We start from the raw sequence: 5,186 nt of genomic DNA on the forward strand, positions 1-5,186 counted from the left end.
CTCTAAAATCTGCATTAGCGTTGTTTCCAATTTCTCTTGGACCATTGTAAGTCCCAAGAGAAAATAAAAACATTACTTATGCAAATTTTGGAGGGACAAAAAAAAGAGTATTGAGGTATTTTTGATAATGGCTTATAGGCCAATTTCGATATATTAAAATTCAGGCTTAAACAGAAGGTATCATCTCAAGGCTCTGCCGAATAAATATAAGGATTTGTATGAGTGTATCCCCCAGAGCCTCGAGATAGTGCCTTTTGTTAGGACTGAATTTTAACTCACGAACAGCATCGAGGTGTTGTTCAACATAGCAATTGAAGGCGAGTAATTTTTAAATATTTACAGCGATTTTTTTTACTTTGAAATTCAAAGATAGAACTATCTGATAGAAAATATTGCCTGGCTCAAAATTCGATATTTCGGGCACAAATCAGAATGATTTTCAAGGCGTTTTCTGTTATTATGTAAATTGTTTTGAACTGCCTGCATATCAAATTAGTAATAGTTTTCACTGATTCTGCCCCGCGTAAGATAATATGGACGACAGATGAGGTGCTTTCCAGTGTCTTCATATTATCCTTATTAGGTAGGCATCGGATGCAACGAAAGGAAGGGCAACAACGAACAACCGTTTATGTTCAATTTCAATCAACGTTTATTTGATAATGGTGCTTGTTTATGTGAAGATGTCTGGATAAGACCTGTTACAATTTTAGGAAACAACACAGCGTTCTTTAAAAACATGTTTCAAAAGAATTTTCTGTCATCTTCAGTTTGAATTACAAAGTACAGAGTTGAATATATAGTGTGCGCAAAATGCTAATTAACTTTTAACTTTTAGACCAAAAAGAAGATAGATAGATAGATAGATAGATAGATAGATAGATAGATAGATAGATAGATAGATAGATAGATAGATAGATAGATAGATAGATAGATAGCTTTATTAAATAAAACCATTGCAGCCAAGGCCTGAATTGTGGCTATTTACAAGTGAACAAAGATTGTAAAATATATCTAAAAACTAAATCTAAAAATACATTAAAAGCAAAGTTTTACACCGAGAACTAAACGCTAAGAACGGGAAGAATTTGCCAGTAAAAAGCTCCGCTTAAAGCGATTTGTCTTACAAAGAGGAACGTTGAAAGTCCTCTTTTTCCTGAGAGTTACTTGGCATTCATTCTTTGGCGGGAGTAAGTGATGAAACCTGTGGTTGGGGTCTTGAAGGATCTTATCGAAGAGGCGCGTGGTGAGTTCCTCTCTCCGAAGGCTTAATAGCGGCAGCCCCAGGGCGACGCGCGCTTCGGAATAGCTCAAGGTGGGATAGATGATACGAAAAGCGCGTTTTTGAAGCCTTTCCAGTTCATCTGATAGGTATATGGGAAGGCTATTATGAAAGGTCTCGCAAGCGTATTCAGCGACCGGCCGATTGCATGTGGTGTAGAAACATACAAGTTCATTAGGGTCGAGGCCCGCTCGTTTTAACTGCCTCAGCAAGTACAGTCTGGAAGCTACCTTCTTAACTATCTCAGCAACATGCGCGTTCCATTTCAAATCGTCAGAGATGAAGAGACCCAAAAGTTTGGCACTCTTAACAACTTCGATGTTCTTATTATTGATGACGACAGGTGGAAATGAACGCTTAGATCTAGCAAAACAAATCTGCAACTCTTTACATTTTGCTTCGTTCAGCTGGAACCGATTTTCCTGAGCTGCCCGAACTAAATTATCTACAGCTGTTTGGTTTTGGCTAAAATCACTCTTGTGTGTTGTTTCACTTATGGTGGTGTCGTGGACATATTTCCATAGATCAACGCCTTCGACTTGGAGGTCATTAATCATCACCACAAAGAGCCAGGGAGCAAGCTTAGTCCCTTGTGGTACGCCGGCAGGGACTCTACCCCACTCTGAGAAGCAGTCTTTATAGCGCTTGACGCTTTGGTGCCGATCAGTGAGAAAATCTTCAATCCAGAGACGAAACCACTCAGGCATGTCAAAGTTCTTAAGCTTCTCCAATAGAATGCGGTGATCAATCAGATCGAAAGCCTTCTTGAAGTCAAATAGGACTACACGGACTGTAGAGCCGTTGCCGTCGGTCTTCTGATACCATGTGTGCAGCATACTAATGAGAGCATGCGTAGTAAAAGAATTGGGAACCGTTCCAAATTGATTCCAATCAACTTTGACTAGGACGGCTGGCTTGATGTATTCTCAACCACATAGTCTTCGGCCACTTTTGACAGTATTGGCGTTAGTGATATAGGCCGCAGATGCTTGTTAACATCAAGCACTGGTGACTGCTTGGGGAGGGGTGTAATATCAGCTCGTTTCCATGACTTAGGTAGGCGACTCTCCTAGAAGCTAGAATTCAGCTAGAATTGAGAGTGCGCAGCTTCTGTAGAACAGAATATTCCGTGAGGCTTGTTTAAGGCAACCAATCAAATTGCAAGAAAATGAAAGACAAAATATACCATTGTGTGGTTAATTTTGCATGTTTCGTTCCCAACTCGATCAATAACATATTGTTACTGACTAAAATCCTGTATTTTAGCGATTAAATTATTGAGTGATTTCTAAATGGATGCAATAAAGTGGTAATTGAACTTCGTGTCGTGCAATTATGGTCTGAAATCATACTTGTAGTTTCAAATCGAACTTGCGCTATGCGCTCGTTCGATTTTGAAATCACACATATGATTTCAGATCAAATTGCACTCCACTCAGTTCAATTACCATTATTAATATGAATAGCTTCTTTCATCTTCTTTTACCTGTTGAAAGATGTTTTTAAAAACAGTTGTGTTGTTTCTTAAAATTGTATTATGTGAAGATTTCTTAACCAAAAACCGCCGTGTGGAGTTAATAAATATTCTAAGGAAAACCAGATTCCCCCAACTCTGATCCAAACAGGTGACCCCATGACTGCCACAAGGCCATTGCCAGAGTTTTGCCTTATCCTGTGGTCAATCACATTTATTTGGTAAGGCCGGTTGATAAAAGTGAGCAACTCTACAGCTGATGTGCACCTGATACCTATCAAAAATAATGAAAGTCTAATAAAAGTAAGTCGATTATTTCAAAATAGATTTAAAACACGGGAAAATAGCTTACACTATGTGTGAACGTTTTATGACCCAGTTTGGTTCTTGATCTGCGTACCTTAATATTTAATGATTTCTTGAGGGCTTAAGAGTGGGAAGTCTTCACGATTAATCTATTTACATTCATTCATTCATTCATTCATTCATTCATTCATTCATTCATTCATTCATTCATTCATTCAATCATTCATTCAATCATTCATTCATTTATTTGCCATTAACCACAAAAAATAAAATAAAAATAATAACAACACAATACACTAGAAATTTATGATAACTTAAAAGACAATAGACTACAAATGTTTAAGAGTGAATGTCCGTAAAAATTCAAACAACGTTCGAAATCCGTGGCAAACCTTGAAAAATCGATTTCGCTTATTCTTCCAAGTTTGAAAGAGTAATGTGTACCAAGAAGCATGCTATACTTAGTTTGGGTTGTTATGGATTTATTTCGGAGAAAAATGCAAATTACCGAACACCTCCGAAAATGCCGCTCGGACAAGCGATTTGTCTCTTCATTTTGACGGTCTTGTGAGGTCAACTGAAGCATTCCTCATAAAATATTCCTCCTAATCCTAACTGAGCAATCTCTTAATTGTCGTTTGGCTAAGTTTGAGTGCATTTAAGACATTCTATAGTTTCCAAATAATTTTATTCTTGGCGCCTATATTTTTTGTCACTAAAACTGGGTCTTACGAAATATCTTACAGAGAATGTGCTCTACCTTTAAACCCTTTGAAACTTCGGCCATCGAATGTTGAAACAAAGGTCTTTCGTCTGATAGAGAGAAATCTCTGGGCAATTACTTTTGCGTGACGCCTCGAGCGCTTAAAATGTCGTTAAAATGCATTCTTGTGACCTTTGGGTCAAAACACAGCAGCCGATATCCGTCTTTGATTTGATATGAAAATAGATGAGACCGCTTTAAATAAAGTGCAGAAAGTAAACTGATACCATTTTAATCCATACCTGTTTTTTAGTGAGAAGTGGGAGCTTTAACAATGTTCGGAAATAAACATGACGAACGTTTGTCAACACAACAACCACAGGATACCCAATGGTAGACCGAAGTGCTCCTTTTTCTCAGGGGCGGCGGAGCTTGGGGGACTGCCCATGAAAAAATAGAGGACAAAAAACTCATAAAGCATAAAAATAGAAAACTAACAGAAGGAAAAAGTTGCATTTCCGAGCTTCAAGATTTCAAAATTTTCTGGCGGAGAATTTCCTTCAGGGAACCCCCTACAAGTTAGCGGCTCTTGCTTGTTCGCCCCCCTCCCCCCCCCCCCCCCCCCCCACAATACAAAATATGCTCCGTCGTCCCTGTTTTTAGCTTTTCACTGACATAATGATGTCATCAATAAATATGTTACCAAGCAAAAATTTAAGTCGGAAAATTTGCGTTCCGTGAAGAAACTGTTATTTTCCTGTGGTGGAAACACAAAGCATGTGAGGGTGGCATCGTATTATCTAAGGCAATAATTTACCTAAATGGTGGGATGAGTGCTTCGGCAAGATTGATAAAATGTTGCTGAGAAAATGAAACAATTAGCCAATATCAAAAATACCATAATATTTTTTGTTTGTCCCTCCAGTAGGGTACTAGCCAAAACGCCGGGCCGGGAGTCTTTTTTCCGAAAGTTTTTTAGTTTCAATTTTTGTCGTTATTCTGCTGTAATGTTATATCCGAATGTTCGGTATTTTTCCTTCATTCGTTTTGGCTACTACCCTCCAAAAGTTTGCATAGGAATTGTTTTTATTTCCACTTGGGAATTATAATGGTCCCAAGAGAAACTGGAAAAAATGCTTATGCAAAATTTGGAGGGACAAACAAAGAGTAATATGATATTTTTGATATTGGCTAATTGATACTGTATTTACCCCATTAGGTGCTGTCCTAAACATAAACGCCAGGTCTCCAAATTCACACTTTTTCTCTTTCAAAACTGTCAACAATTAGTTAAGCCTCCTTTTTACTGAGAACTGTGAGAAGTCATGCGTCGCCTCTTAATAGGCCTTTTTCGATGTATTAAAATTCAGCTTGATAGTGTGGCAGTGAGGACAAAGGAAAGTGGATGATATGTAAATATT

The sequence above is a fragment of the Montipora capricornis genome, chromosome 6 (genome assembly GCF_036669925.1).
Source record: "Montipora capricornis isolate CH-2021 chromosome 6, ASM3666992v2, whole genome shotgun sequence".
Taxonomy (NCBI): Eukaryota; Metazoa; Cnidaria; class Anthozoa; order Scleractinia; family Acroporidae; genus Montipora; species Montipora capricornis.